Below are 17,151 nucleotides of genomic sequence, written 5' to 3' on the forward strand. Positions count from 1 at the left end.
GCTATTGTAAGAAAAGTTGTAATGAATATGGGGATGCAGATATTTCTTTGAGATACTGATTTTATTTCCTTCAGATATATATACCCAGAAGTAGAATTAATGGGTAATATGATAGTTCTATTTTTAATTTTTTGAGGAAACTTCATATTGTTTTACATAATGGATGTACCAATTTACATTCCTACCAACAGCACACAAAGGTGCCCTTTTCACCACACCCTTGCCAACAGTTGCTGTCGTTTTGATGCTAACCATTCTTACTGATGTGAGGTGATATTTCATTGTGGTTTTGATTTGTGTTTCTCTGATGATTAGTGATATTAGACACTTTTTCATATACTTATTGTCCATGTGTATGTCTTCTTAGGAAAAATGTCTATTCAAGTCACTTGCTATTTTAAAATCAGATTGTCTTGGGGCGCCTGGGTGGCTCAGTCGGTTAAGCGTCCGACTTCAGCACAGGTCACGATCTCACGGTCCGTGAGTTTGAGCCCCGCGTCGGGCTCTGGGCTGATGGCTCAGAGCCTGGAGCCTGCTTCCGATTCTGTGTCTCCCTCTCTCTCTGCCCCTCCCCCGTTCATGCTCTGTCTCTCTCTGTCTCAAAAATAAATAAACGTTAAAAAAAAATTAAAAAAAAAATCAGATCGTCTTTTGTGTTTGTATTTTTTTGCTACTGAATGGTGAGTTCTTATATATTTTAGATATTAACCTGTTATCAGATATACGGTTTATGAATATTTCCTCACATTCCATAGGTTGCTCTTAATTTTGCTAATTGTTTCCTTTGCTGCACAGAATATTTTTAGTTTGCTATACTCCCACTGTTTATTTCTGCTTTTGTTGCCTGGGCTTCTGGTGTAATATTAAAAAAAAATTATCGTGGAGATCAACGTCAAGGAGTCTTTTTTCCCCCTATGTTTTATTGTAGGAGTTTTGTGGTTTCACGTCTTACATTTAAGTCCTTAATCCATTTCAAGTTAATTTTTGTTTATGGCACAATGTTTAAGAGTCCGATTTTATTCTTTTGCATGTGAATATTCAGTTTTCCAAACACCATGTCTTGAAGAAACAATCCTTTCCCCATTGTGTGTATTGGCATTTGTGTAGTATCAGTTGTAATGTTTCCTCTTTCAAAACTCATTTTATTTGGGTCTACTCTTTTTTTTTCTTAGTCTAACTAATTAAGAGTTTCTCAACTTTATCTTTCAAAAAACCAACTCTTCGTTTTGTTCATCTTTTCTATTGTTTTTTTCTGGTCTCTGCTTTGTTTATTTCTGTCTGATATTTGTTATTTCCTTCCTTCTCCTAACTTTAGCCTAGTTTGTTCTTTTTCTAGTTCCTTGAGGTGTAAAGTTAGGTAGCTTATTTGAGATCTTTCTTTTTCAGAATGCAGTCTTTTATTGCTATAAACTTCCCACTTAGAACTGCTTTTGCTGCATCCCATAAGTTTGTTGTGTTTCCACTTTGATTTGTCTCAAGATATGTTTTTATTTCCTTTTTGATTTCTTCTTTGATCCATTGGTCATTCTAGACTATGTTGCTTAATTTCCATATATTTGTAAATTTTTCAATTTTCCTTCTGTTACTGATATCTAGTTTCATACTATTGTGGTCAGAAATGATATTTGGTATGATTTCCAAAGATTTGCTTTGTGGCCCTACATATAATCCAGATGGACATTGTTCTATATGTACTTGGGAAGGATGTGTATTCTGCTGCTATTGATGAGATGTTCTGTATATGTTTCTTCAGTCCATTTGGTGTATAGTGATATTCTAGTCCATGGTTTTTCTTATTGCTTTTATGTCTGGATGAACTAGACCCACATTCAGGATTCATAATCAGACCAAGATAGGTGGATCTGCCTTTGGGGGTACACATGAGTGCATCTCCCTTTGGATCCCTATCTGGGAAGCACTGCTCCTGAATCACAGCATGAGAGGCTGGAGCCAGGTCACGGCCTGCTTTCAGAGTCCACAGCTGTGGCTGAGGTTGGTGGGCCTGTTACCTAAAGCATGGGACAGTGTGACTCCTCCCAGGTTCCTTGGCAGATGGTGCTAGTGGCAGGATCAAGGCCAAATAAGGCTGTAGCTGAGTCCACAGTGGGGTGGGGCTGGGTCTGTAGTCAGGATCACAGCCGGTGAGTCTGCCACCTGTATGTGGGCCTACCTTCTGAAATAGCCCCTTTTTGGTCTTGGGCTCCACTGGAGTTTTGCAAACTCCTACCTGGATCCCAAAGCTCCCACAAAGGCACTTTTGCCCATGGGTGGCTGCCAAATTGTTGTTGCTGTGGAAGGATATGAACAGTGGACTTTTTATTCTGCCATCTGGCTCCGTTCATTTTTTTAATGTAGTGATCTTTATTTCATTAAGCCAGATGTAAAACTGCTGATTTATATAAGCATGTAGATTTTTTGTGACAAGAAAATATAATCTCTGAACCATAAAATAATAATAATAATAAACTTTGAAAAAATAAGTTAAAGTGAAAATGGCAAAATCTAGTTCATGGTAATAGTCTTAACAATTTTTCTGGATGTTTGAAAATTTTCAATAATAAATACATTGGGAAAAGAAAAACAAAATTTAATTTGATTAAAATTATTCAAGAAAACAATTTATAAACTTCCAAAGAAGATGTCTTCTAAGGAACGACTAACCTTGTCAATAAGTACTTTGTATTTTGAGTTTACCCTTTCTTACCTTTTTTCTTAGAAAAACAGTAATGCTACAAGCCATTATCAAAAGACTTTGTGGACCTGAAATATACATTGTTTTAGTCTGAGAATGAAAAAGAAATGCAATTCATTGATTTATGTATCTCATTAGAATAACATCAAAGCAGTAAATTCACTCTATGCAGCACTTCCTTGACATTATGAAGTATGCAATATTAGTGATTCAGAAAATCCAAATGTATGGATTAATTAGAAATAATTTTAAGGTAGAGTGATTTCTTTCTGTCAGACACTAGGATACTTGGATAGGCAGTGGTGTCCTTTTAAATGTTCAACTCAACCATATTTCCTTCTCCCATACCTCCCCAAAAGATCCATAATTTTGTATGTGATATTTGTATTTCAATGTATGTCTTTGTATTTTAACTACATTTGTATTCATCCCTAAACAATATGCTGATGTTTCAAAACTATATAAATGTTAGAATTTATCTATCCTCTGCCACTTGTGAGATTTTTCCATTTTATTTATTTTTGGGATAGAGAGAGACAGAGCATGAACGGGGGAGGGGCAGAGAGAGAGGGAGACACAGAATCGGAAACAGGCTCCAGGCTCCAAGCCGTCAGCCCAGAGCCTGACGCGGGGCTCGAACTCACGGACCGCGAGATCGTGACCTGGCTGAAGTCGGACGCTTAACCGACTGCGCCACCCAGGCGCCCCCTAGATTTTTCCATTTTAATACATGTAGCTCTGTCCTTCATTTCATAGCTATGTGTTTTTCCAAATTATGAATATATATAATTTACATATCTATTCATCGATAGCATTGATGGACATTTAGGTTGCATTCAATTTTTTTGCTCTTATAAATAAGTCTTGTGTATGATTCTTTGGGCATATATGCAAAAAGTTCTTTAGTAGTGGAACGACTATGTTTATAGAGAACTTGGGTTTCTTTTGTAAATTGCCTATTTAAAAGTTTTGCTTATTATTCTATTGGGCTGTTTTTCTTTTTCTCATCAATTTTTCTTTATGCATTTGGGATACTAATCCTTTGCTACTTACAAGGGTTGAAGACAAATTTTCTCAGTCTATGTCTGATCTTTTCACTTTTAAAAAATTGGGGATTTTAACACTCAATTTTTATGGTTTATCTTATTTTAGAAAAATCTTGTTTAAGAAGTTTTAAATTTTGGGGGCGCTTGGGTGGCTCAGTCAGTTGAGCGTCAGACTTTGGCTCAGGTCATGATCTCACTGTTCATGAGTTTGAGCCTTACGTTGGGCTAGCTGCTGTCAGCACAGAGCCTGCTTCAGATCCTCTGTGCCCCTGTCTTTCTCTCTACCCCTTCCCTGCTTAAGGTTTCTCACTCTAAAAAAATAAACATAAAAAAAAGAAGATTTAAATTTTCTTGAGTTCTTCTGTATATTCTTCAAAAAAGTTTGAAGTTTGATTTTAATATGTAGTCTTTCAATTATCTTGGAGTTCATTTTTCTGTTATTCCAGCATGGTTTTTTTGTTTGTTTTTTGTTTGTTTGTTTTGTTTTTTTGCTACTCCAATCTTTCTTCACTGTGAAATATTTTTTCCCAGCTGTTCCTCAGTTTGTTATTCTGTTCTATGTATCTACTTCTGAGGTCATGTCACATCATCTAAAGCTACACAATATGTCTTGTTTTAGGTATGGTTAGCCTTCTCCATATTTTTCAGTTTTTTAAAATGGTCTTGGCTATTGTGGCTTTTTGGTTTTTCACATCAATTCTTTTTAGAATCAGATTATCAAATTCATATATATTTTCTTGACTTTTGGTGGGAATTGTATCAATTTTACAGATTAAATGGGGAGAAGTCTCTATCCTTATATTATTTCATTTTCTTTAGTGTCTTTTCATAAAGTTTATAAATGTCCTACATATCTTTTCCTAGATTTATTCCTACCTACCTTATGCATTTGTTGTGACGTTACAAAATATATCTCAAAATGCTAGATTTCAGCAATTTATTGGTAGTGTATAGGAATGTATTTGATACCTTACATCCAATTAATTGTAATAACTTACCAGTAGTTTCATATAGGACTTTTATGTAGATAGTAATATTGTCTAATAAAAATGTCAATGTCAGTTTCCCTTCTTTTCCTCAATACTTCCATCTTTTTTATTTCTTCTTTTTTTAAAGAACACTCTCTAGTACTATGTCAAATAATGTAGTGATAGCTCGTAGTCTTCTATCTACTTTTAGTGGCAATGCTTCTAACAATTTGCTGTTTACCCTGAAGTCTCTGAATGGATGTTTGTAAACAATGGTAGGGAAAGTCTTTAATCCTAGCACCTAATCTTGTTTCTGGTATACAGTAGACACTTATTAAATAATTGTTGATTTAAATTTCATTATTTTTCCTGGTATATGGACATATATTATGTAAGAGCATTTCTATCAGGCATAAAAATCCTAGAAAATTATATGCTTACGGGTAAAGTGATTACAGCTTGCAATCTGGTAACATCTTAAATTATCCAGAGTAGATGTCAACTTGAATATGTAGGAATCTTTCTAATCTCTGTGATAAACAGGAGGGAATTACTCTGTGACTGGGGAGAATTGATTTATGACAAAACTGCTGTTTTTAAACATCTGTTATTACCAGCCCACTAGGCATAAACACTCAAATGTTAAGCATGTCATTCAGAAGCTATGTTTTTCTGTTTGCCTTCTTTGTAAACCAATAGTAGGTATTAGGAAAAGGAAAGCAAGTTCTGCTATTCTGCTACTCAATTAATTTCTATTGCTTTCTAACAAATTATTATAGATTCAGCAGCTTAAAACAACACTAATTTATTATCTCAGGCTTCTGTGGGTTAGGAGTTTGGGCACCGGTTAGCTGGATTCTCTCCTCAGGTCGTACAGGGCTGCAATCAAGATGCCAGCTGTGCTATAATTTTCTTCTAGGGTTTGGGTTTTCTTCTAAGCTCATTTAGGTTATTGGCAGACATTCAGTTCCTTGCAGCTTTATTATTATTATTTTTTTTTAATTTTATTTTTTATTTTTTAAAATTTACATCCAAATTGGTTAGCATATAGTGCAACATAGGAGTAGATTCCTTAATGACCTTACCCATTTAGCCCATCCCCCCTCCCACAACCCCTCCAGTAACCCTCAGTTTGTTCTCCATATTTATGTTAGGTCTCTATATTTATGTTATGTCTGTGTATTTATGTTCTCCATATCTGTTTTGTTCCCCTCTCTGTTTTTATATTATTTTTGTTTCCCTTCCCTTATGTTCATCTGTTTTATCTCTTAAAGTCTTCAGATGAGTGAAGTCATATGATTTTTGTCTTTCTCTGACTAATTTCACTTAGCATAATACCCTCCAGTTCCATCCACGTAGTTGCAAATGGCAAGATTTCATTCTTTTTGATTGCCGAGTAATACTCCATTGTATATATATATACCACATCTTCTTTATCCATTCATCCATCCATAGACATTTCGGCTCTGTCTATATTTTGGCTATTGTTGGTAGTGCTTCTAGAAACATGGGGTGCATGTGTCCCTTCGAAACAGCACACTTGTATCCCGTGGATAAATGCCTAGTAGTGCAATTGCTGGGTAGTAGGGTAGTTCTTTTAGTTTTTTGAGGAACCTCCATACTGTTTTCCAGAGTGGCTGCACCAGCTCACATTCCCAGCATTGATATATTTGATTTTGATAAGAAGATGACTTACTTCATTGGGTCTGACAAGTAATCAGACTATGTTTCATCTTGGCAAAATGGTAAGATGTTGTCCAAGACGGCATGCCTCCCAGTCTCCAATGATTTTGTTGACTCTATTTTTAGTCTGCTTTCTTTCCCATTAAAAAAAATATGAATTCAGGTATCCAGGCAGTTCTTCATTTTCTTTCTTTGTTTTTTCTGATCTTATTAGCACACTATAAATCTGGTGACCATTGCTACGGTTTTTTACTAGCAAATTGCTTCAATGGCTGTTGCTTTTATAATTTGCTATTAGTGATCATTGTCTTATTGCTCTTTTTTTTAAAATATGAAATTTATTGTCAAATTGGTTTCCATACAACACCCAGTGCTCATCCCAACAGGTGCCCTCCTCAATACCTCTCACCCACCCTCCCCTCCCTCCCACCCCCCATCTCAGTTTGTTCTTAGTTTTTAAGAGTCTCTTATGTTTTGGTTCCCTCCCTCTCTAACCTTTTTTTTTTTTTTCCTTCCCTTTCCCCATGGGTTTCTGTTAAGTTTCTCAGGATCCACACAGGAGTGAAAGCATATGATATCTGTGTTTCTCTGTATGACTTATTTCACTTGGCATAACACTCTCCAGTTCCATCCACGTTGCTACAAAAGGCCATATTTCATTCTTTCTCATTGCCATGTAGTATTCCATTGTGTATACAAACCACAATTTCTTATCCATTCATCAGTTGATGGACATTTAGGCTCTTTCCATCATTTGGCTATCATTGAAAGTGCTGCTATAAACATTGGGGTACAAGTGCCCCTATGTATCAGCACTCCTGTATCCCTTGGGTAAATTCCTAGCAGTGCTATTGCTGAGTCATAGGGTAGATCTATTTTTAATTTTTTGAGGAACCTCCACACTGTTTTCCAGAGCGGCCGCACCAGTTTGGATTCCCACCAGCAGTGCAAGAGGGTTCCCATTTCTCCACATCCTCACCAACGTCTATAGTCTCCTGATTTGTTCATTTTAGCCACTCCGATTGGCGTGAGGTGGTATCTGAGTGTGGTTTTGATTTGTATTTCCCTGATGAGGAACGACATTGAGCATCTTTTCATGTGCCTGTTGGCCATCTGGATGTCTTCTTTAGAGAAGTGTCTATTCATGTTTTCTGCCCATTTCTTCACTGGATTATTTGTTTTTTGGGTGTGGAGTTTGGTGAGTTCTTTATAGATTTTGGATACTAGCCCTTTGTCTGATATGTCTTTTGCGAATATCTTTTCCCATTCCATTGGTTGCCTTTTAGTTTTGTTGGTTGTTTCCTTTGCAGTGCAGAAGTTTTTATCTTGATGAGGTCGCAATAGTTCATTTTTGCTTTTAATTCCCTTGCCTTTGGGGATGTATCAAGTAAGAAATTGCTGCGGCTGAGGTCAGAGAGGTTTTTTTCCTGCTTTCTCCTCTAGGGTTTTGATGGTTTCCCGTCTCATTCAGGCCACACACTTCCAAAACTCAAACAGGAAGAAATAGAAAACTTGAACAGACCCATAACCAGAGAAGAAATTGAATCAGTCATCAAAAATCTCCCAACAAATAAGAGTCCAGGACCAGATGGCTTCCCTGGGGAATTCTACCAGACATTTAAAGCAGAGATAATACCTATCCTCAAGCTGTTCCAAAAAATAAAAAGGGAAGGAAAACTTCCAGACTCAATCTATGAAGCCAGCATTACTTTGATTCCTAAACCAGACAGAGACCCAGTAAAAAAAGAGAACTACAGACCAATATCCCTGATGAATATGGATGCAAAAATTCTCAATAAGATACTAGCAAATCAAATTCAACAGCATATAAAAAGAATTATTTACCATGATCAAGTGGGATTCATTCCTGGGGTGCAGGGCTGGTTCAACATTCGCAAATCAATCAATGTGATACATCACATTAATAAAAGAAAAGATAAGGAACATGTGACCCTGTCAATTGATGCAGAAAAGGCATTTGACAAAATTCAGCACCTTTCTTAATAAAAACCCTCGAGAAAGTTGGGATAGAAGCAACATACTTAAACGTCATAAAAGCCATTTATGAAAAGCCCACAGCTAACATCATCCTCAATGGGGGAAAACTGAGAGCTTTTTCCCAGAGATCAGGAACACAACAGGGATGCCCACTCTCACCGCTGTTGTTTAATATAGTGTTGGAAGTTCTCGCATCAGCAATCAGACAACAAAAGGAAATCAAAGGCATCAAAATTGGCAAAGATGAAGTCAAGCTTTCACTTTTTGCAGATGACATGATACTATACATGGAAAATCCAATAGACTCCACCAGAAGTCTACTGGAACTGATACATGAATTCAGCAAAGTTGCAGGGTACAAAATCAATGTACAGAAATCAGTTGCATTCTTATACACTAATAATGAAGCAACAGAAAGACAAATAAAAAAACTGATCCCATTCACAAATGCACCCAGAATCATAAAATACCTAGGAATAAACCTAACCAAAGATGTAAAAGATCTGTATGCTGAAAACTATAGAAAGCTTATGAAGGAAATTGAAGAAGATATAAAGAAATGGAAAAACTTTCCGTGCTCACTGATTGGAAGAATAAATATTGTTAAAATGTCAATACTACCCAAAGCTATCTACACATTCAATGCAATCCCAATCACAATTGCATCAACATTCTTCTCGAAGCTAGGACAAGCAATCCAAAAATTTGTATGGAACCACAAAAGGCCCTGAATAGCCAAAGTAATTTTGAAGAAGAAGACCAAAGCGGGAGTTCCTTGCAGTTTTGGGAATGAGGTCCTTGTGTTCTTACTAGTTGTTAGCTGGAGACCACCCTAAGCAACTAAAAGCCAATACTGTAGTCAGTTCACAACATGGCTGTTTGCTTTCTTTCTAGTAAGCCAATCAGAGAAAATTCTTGTTTTTAAGGGCCCACCCTTGGGTCAGAGCCACCCAAGGTAATCTTCCTTCTGATTTACTCAAAGTCAACTGATTTGGGACCTTAATGACATCTGTAAAATTCTTTTGCCAGGTAATATAACATAATCACTGGAGTGATACCTCATCATATTCACTGGGTCTGTCCATACTCAAGGGGAGAGGATTATACAGGGTTGAGGGTCAATGGGGATCATTTTAGGATTCTGACTGCCACAGCTATTATACACTCATATATAGAAGGTCACTTTTCTTCTTCCATTCTCTCAGATAAACATTTTCTTTCTTATTTCATGGCATTGTTGTATGAAGGTCTCAACAAATCTTTCTCTTTCCAAATGTTTGCACATGCCTTAAACTGCCATATGCCTTAAATTGATAGTTTGGTTTTAGCCTTATTTCTTAGGTAAGCCTGGGGACATTTTTTTCATGTGACACTTGGTAGTTGGATAATTGATAGACTTTAATTCAAGAGCTTCTGGGTTTCACTGGTTTTAAGCTGCTGTCAGCTACATTCAAAGGCACAAAGACACACACACATGTGCATACACATAGTTACAATATTAGAGAATTCTAAAATGACAGAAAGACCATTTTCATGGCATTTTGTTTTACTTTTGGGAGACGTGCACTTTATTAGGAGTGCCTACATTTTAGTAGCATTTTGTAGTTTACAAGGTGTAGTTTACAAGGTGTACCACATTTTATGTTATTATGCCTATCAGCTCTGTTGTAGGGGAGGAAAGTGAGGCCAACATCGGTAATTTCCCAAATTGCACATGTAGGGTTGAGTAGGACAGGGAATTGAACCCACGATTTCTGACTTCAAGTATAAACCTTTTTCATTTATCTGCTTCATTGCCACATGAGTAGAAAGAGTTTGTAAATGTATTTCTTACATTTGCATTAAATAATAAAGACAGAGAAGTGAGGGGAATTCTTGTGTATAGTCTTATTTTGTGCAACTCTGAACTGGTTTCCTATGATTTATTTGTAATTCCTTTTGAATTGGTTTTATTTTATATTATGCTCTCTCATTTATAATTTGGCATATGTTTCTTGTCTGCTTCATATTCTCCTTGTATTTTTATGAGGCTGTATATATTCTTCTTTAAAAGAGGGAACAAATGGAAAACACGCCTGTTAGATTTATTCAAGGATTTCACAGCCCTTCGTACACTATACCTTATCATCCACATTTCATTGTCTGGTGGCAAATTTTCTAACAAAAGAAAGATAATAATATCCAGAATGGAAATATTCATGAGGTTTGGAGATTTATGAGGAAATTCTACAACGCAAGTGGCTTTTGTTACGTAGATGAAGCTTACAAACATGATGAAAGATGGTACAAAATCGTGGACTGGAGACTGTTTAAATTAAATGATTCTTCATGTAACATAGATACGTGATAAATTCAAATAGATCAAAAGAATGTGTGGTGAAAAGTGAGTTTTTCTCCTGACCCCATATTCCAGTCCCTGTCAGTAATTTGGTGGCTTGCAGGGATTCTCTGGTTAATATTTCTTCAAAATGGGAAAAAAGGATTTGCTAATGTTTAAAAGTAGAGCAGAATTTAAAAATGAGTGGAAAATGGCAATTAAACACATTAGTGGCATAAGGGAGAAAACTTCTGGTTATGCAATTTCCGAAAAGATACTATCCTTAAACTGATACAAAATTGAATGATAGAATATGCTGCTGTTTGTGCATACTTGCTGGACTCAGAACAACATGACAAACATTTTCTCACTTATTGAGCTGCTTCTACCGTGTTCTTGCTAAGCTTGTTACTAGAATCCATTCCTTCAGTTATCTTCTCTTGGACTAATCTCTCAGTTACGGTATAGAAGAAAGTGATGTCATTACAGAATCAAGAGGTGTTGTGAGTTGAATTGTGTACCTCCAAAAGATATGTTGAAGTCCTAACCTATGATACGTGTACATGTGGCATTATTTGGAAATAAGGTCTTTGCAGATATAATCAAGTTAAGATGTGGCTATATTGCCTTAGGGTAGGCTCTAAATTCAGTGAGCTGTGTCCTTATTAGAAGGCCATGTGGAAATACAGACACACACAGGAAGAATACCATGTGATGGTAGAAGCAGAGATCGGAGTAATGCAGTGGCAAGCTGAGGAATGGCAAAGTTTGCTGGTATTAACAGAATCTAGGAGGGAAGCTCTTCTAGCTTCCAGAAGTGTGAGAGAATAAATTTTGGTTGTATTAACAACTACTTGCATGCAAAACACACATTACCTCATTACGGTTCTTCTCATAACAGCATTGCAGGTAGATATTATCTTCATTTTACAGATGTAAAGACACAGACTCAGAAGTCTTAAATAACTTTCCAAAGTCACATAGCTAATGGTCTCTGTCTGATATAGAAGCCATTATACCACACTCTTATTGATGATCACCCATTTATAAAGGGACAGCTAAACTTAGGAATGGTTTTATCCATCTGGGGTTGCTTCACATGGTCTGATTATAGGAGCATTAGAAACAAAAATTACATCTCCTACTGGTGCCTGAAAGTTCACTATTTCCCACAATTAATATTTCTTTTTAAAATACAAACATTCCGGGAGGATTAACATATTATGCCAATGAAAATATAAATATGTTAGAGTATTTTCTTTTTCTTCTTGATATCATAGAAGATCTACCAGCTTAAGAATATTGTTTGCTGAAGTTGAAATATGGTGGCAGAGTAGGAGGATCCTAGGCTTGTCTTGTCCAGCAAATATAACTAGATAACTATCAAATCATTCTAAATACCCAGAAATTGACCAGAAGACTGACAGAACAAATGCCACAACCAGAGGTAAAGAAGAAGACATATTGAAGAAGGTAGGAAGTGCAGAGATGCAGTTTGGAAGAAAAACAGATTGTGGTTGCTGTGGTAGGGAGGGAGTCTTGGTTGCAGAGAAGGGCGAGAGAAGGGCACAAAGGGGAGCGCACATCTGAAGATGACTTACCTGAAGGATAAGGACACAATAGAACACAGAGCACACATTGAAGATGCTCTGGTAGTGCCAGGCCACAGGACACAGGGAACACTACACAGCAGGGCACAACAGGACCTCTCCTCCATTACCGTCAAGAACGGGAGACGTAGCTGACTTTCCTAACACACAGAAGCAGGAACAGAGGCTTAGACAAAATAAGAAGACAGAGAATTTTATCGCAAATGGAAGAATAGGACATGGCCATGGCCCGAGATCTAAGTGAAACGGATACAAGCAACATGCCTGATAAAGAATTTAAAGTGATGATTGTAAGGATACTACCTGGACTTGAGAAAAGAATGGAAGACATGAATGAGGCCCTTAACACAGAGATAAGGAATAACACAGCAGAGATAAAAGGCTCTATAAATGAAATGAGAAAGACTTGATGGAATGAACAGAAGGCTGGAAGCAGCAGAGGAACAAATTAGTGACCTAGAAGACAGAGTAATAGGAAGTAATCAAGGTGAACAAAAGAGAAAAAAAAGAATTATGCATAGTTAGAATAGACTTAGGGAACTCAGTGACTCCATGAAATGTAACAATATTCATATAATAGGAGTCCTAGAAGAAGAAGAGAGAGAAAAGGGGGCAGAAAATTTATTTGAAGAAATAATAGCTAACAGCTTCCATAATCTGGGGAATATCTAGCTAGATCCAGAAGACATAGAGAACTCCCATCAAATTCAACAAAAGCAGATCCACCACAAGGCATATTTTAATGAAACTGGCAAAATATGGTAATGAAGAAAAAATATTGAAAGTAACACGGTAATTTGCAACAATGTGGATGGAACTGGAGGGTATTATCTAAGTGAAATAAGTCAGTCAGAGAAAGACAGACATTACATGATTTCACCCATATGTAGAATTTGAAAAACTTAACAGATGATCATAGGGGAAGGAAAGGAAAAGTAAGATAAAAACCATAAGACACTCTTAAATACAGAGAACAAACTGAGGCTTGATGGGGGTGGGGAAAATGGGTGCTGGGCATTAAGGAGGGTACTTGTTGGGATGAGGACTGGGTGTTGTATGTAAGTGATGAATCACTGGGTTCTACTAATAGGTGTTTTATGTTTTTGGTGGAGCTACCCATTACAAGCTAAGTAAAAGGACATTTTTAAGATTCATTTTCATTTTTCACAGATGTTAAAATCTAAGCCTAGGGCACAGAGAAGAGAAGAGCCTGACTCACATTTGCTGAAGATTTATAACTCTGATAAAGGCTGCACCCAGAATGAATAAATAATGATTCTATTGTGTTTTCCCAGTTCAGTTCCATTAAAATAGCTTCAAAGTGAAATTATCATAGAATGTGCATTATAGGTAAACCACAGCTGGCTTGCCTGACAAAAGAAAGAGAAAATCAAATGATTTGAAATTATTTGAATTATATGAAAATAGATTTTCAGAGGTTTTGATTGTATTCAATGTTGCTTGGCTAAGTATATACCATTCCTAGCTTTGTGCTTAATGTGTCTCAGAGGCTGTTCGTTTGTTTGTTTAGAAGAAAAGTAATGTGTTGGTGGTAAGTAGAATGATAACTCCTGGGGTGATGTGGTGTCATGATGGCTAAGAATCCCACTTGTGGTGGATGGATATGCAGTAGCTAACGTGACACAATTGGTAGCTCTACTAATGGAATGATGTGAGGGAAATAAGGACTGTATACTAGTTGGCCTGCTCTGGAAGCCTTGAAGAAGAACCTTAAGCTCAGATCAGCCAGTTATCAACTCAGGATTCAGTGAAAGCCAGAAGGCAGGGTTTAAAGTGTCTCTTATCTCTTGCAGCCAGAGCCTGGACTGGGATAGGAACTGACATGTGAGAGTGGTCAAAATGCAAAGGAGATGGAGAAAGTAGCCTTGACAGGTGCCCTAAGTTAGCATAAGGGCCTTTATAGTGGAAACTTGAGAAATGGGATAAGGAAATTGGGTGGATGTGCTAGACAAGTTTGAACTTGTTTGTTTTTCAAAAAATGTTTATTTATTTATTTTGAGAGAGAGACAGAGACAGAGACAGAGACAGAGAGACAGAGAGAATCCCAAGCAGAGTCTGCACTGTCAGGACAAAGCCCATGACTTAAGCTAAAATCAAGAGTCAGACATTTAACCATCTGAACCACCCAGGCACCCTGAGAAATGTGAACTATTAATTCCCCTGGGCTCATTGTTCCTTGACCTACATGCTAGGGAAGAGCAACCTCTTCTTGCCTGGGGATGAAAGACCCTGCATGAGAGACCTCAACAGGGCCAAATGCCTTGCAAATGGTGCTTGACTTCCTTAAGACATATTCCTTCCTTCTGTCACTGCCTAAAAAGCAGAAACAAGAGTCAAAGCAGCATAGCTTGAGAGAGAAAGCCTGGGCATGGGGGCTTGGGAGGGGGGGAAGAGGATCGCTTACTTTCCAAAGAAATGTAGGAGATGGAAATGATGTACCAGCTGGAACTTTGGAATATGTGTGGGAGTACATCTTAAAGGCATTGGCCTAGGGCTTGTGCAGAAAACAAGGCTGGAAAGTGGAGAGTTTATAGACTCAATGTCTATATGCCCATGACTCAACATCTATTGGGCTAGAGAGGACACCAGGAGCCCATTGTAATATCCTGCTGACATGGCTCTTTGAAGCTAGGAGGAGAAGCCAGAACTTCTTTGACAGAACATTGAGGAACAGTGCTAGAAGCTCGGGAGGTAGGCATGTTAGAATGAATTTATTATGTGAGACTAGAAAAACCATCCCTGCTTCTCTTCCCTGGAAGAGCCCTGATAACACTTCATTCACTAAAGCAATAAGAAATGCAGTATTGATGGAGATATTGGCAACTTTGAGAAGTTCTATAGTAGCTGTCCTCTCTAGGCTACAGCTCGCAGTTGGAGATTGCTATCTGTGGTTGTCAAGAGAACAGGAGAATGATAGGATTCCAGAATATCTGAGGCCAAATGGTTGTATTTGGACATAATTATTGTAATGGGTGACAAGGCCAGCATGGCAACTAGGAAGCCTTGGCCTACTGGGGTCTGTGCCAAGGGTTCATTCATCATGCTTCTCCTGGAAGAAGACAGATGGAAAGTCCATCAGCGTGTAGTTTGTTAACTTCAGTATATAAAAATGAGTTATGAAGACTGATATTAAAGGGAACAAAGGAAAATAGATTCCATATCTGAGCCAGAGTGATCTGAGATAGTTCACAGATGCAGAGCCTATTGATTGAGGGAAGCCTCAGTTCTTTTGAGAAAGGACATTGAAAGGCTACTTCCAGTATACACAATAATATTTTCTTCAATCCTTACCCAGAAGGATTTGTATCCACCTATCAGATAGTGATACATTGAGTAAAGACCTTTCAAGGGGTTTTGGGTAAATAATTTGAGCTGGTACTTATGACAGGGGAGCAGAAGTGTTATCATGAGCCTTGGGTAAGGTGGAACTTTGGGAGAGCAGGTGCTAAATGGAGTCCTGGCCTAAATCTGTCACATAGTAAGTCAAACTCCTGGCACCAAGGAAAAGAATCATAAGTAAAACTGAAAACTAGGAGAAACTAGAGGTTAGTGTCACCCTCAAAGGCCTAAAGGACACAGGTTTATTTCCAACATATTTCCTTTCAATTCATCTCTTTGACTCATATAACAACCATGTGGATTTTGACAGATGACAGTAGACTACCACGGACTTAACCAAATAGTGGGTACAATCACAGGTGTGCCAAATATTTTATCTCCACTGGAACAAATCAATATACCTGTGGTACTTGGTATTGATCTAGCAAATGAATTCTTTTCAATCCCTGTGAATCAAGAGTCTTTCAAGGTCAATTTACCTTTATGTTAGATGGACAGTGGTACACATTTACTATCCTGTCTCAGGACATTATTAATGCTATTTCTCTCTATAAAAATAAAGTCTACAGGGACTTTGATTATCTTAACATTTAACAGATCATTACCCTGGTCCACTATATCGATGCCATCTTGTTAACTGGATCTGATGTGTGAGAAGAAGAAATTACCCTAGTTGCCCATTCATGTCAGATGGTGGTAAAACCTCTAAGTTTCAGGGGACCACTTTATTGTAAATGTTTTCAGAGGTTCAATGACCTTAGATATTCCAGGACATTCTTTCCATGGTAAAGGGCAAGTTATTGTATTTTATACCTAGTCCAACTACGAAAACAGGCAGAGTACTAAGTGGGCCTCTTCAGATTTTGAAGGCAGCATACATTGCAATTAAAGATACCGCTTTGACTCATTTATGGGATGACTTTGATGGTTGCCAGTTTCAAATTGGGCCCATGGAAAAAGATGGCTATGCAGAACGTCTAGGCTATAGTGTAAGCTGCCCTATATTTCAGGTGGATCCAATTATGTAAAAACCAGATAAGGACTCCATCTGGAGTCTCTGGAAGCCCCAACAAGAAAGTTGCAGCATCTAGGGTTTTAGAGCAAGACTATGTCTTCTGCAGAAGAAAATTACCAGTTGCACTGCTGGTGCAATGCTGGCAGAGACTGAATACCAGTCCATTAGCTAGCTGCTAACCATGACCTGGGTAGATCACTGACAAAACTTTGGATAAGCATGGTGACAATTCATTATTAAATGGCTCTATGTTCTGAACGTTAGAACATAGATGGTGATAGTATTAGGAGGTGGGGTCTTTAGGAGGTGATTAGGTGATGAGGGCAGAGCTTTCATGAATGGAATTGGTGCCCTTGCAAAAGTGGCCCAAATTGTACCCTGTACCATGTGAAGTCATAGTCAAAAAGACAGCTATCTATGAGAAAACAGATTCTCACCAGATACCAGATCTGCTGGCACCAT

The 17,151-nt window shown here is 37.6% G+C and overlaps 1 pseudogene; it reads left to right on the top strand.

Annotated features, from left to right (window-relative positions):
* The first annotated feature begins 12,532 nt into the window (after nt 1-12,532).
* Nucleotides 12,533-17,151, top strand: part of LOC128776845 (transforming acidic coiled-coil-containing protein 3-like) — a 145,124-nt pseudogene continuing 140,505 nt past the window's right edge.

Source organism: Panthera pardus, unplaced genomic scaffold (genome assembly GCF_024362965.1).
Source record: "Panthera pardus isolate Hobbes unplaced genomic scaffold, ASM2436296v1 HiC_scaffold_10, whole genome shotgun sequence".
Taxonomy (NCBI): domain Eukaryota; kingdom Metazoa; phylum Chordata; class Mammalia; order Carnivora; family Felidae; genus Panthera; species Panthera pardus.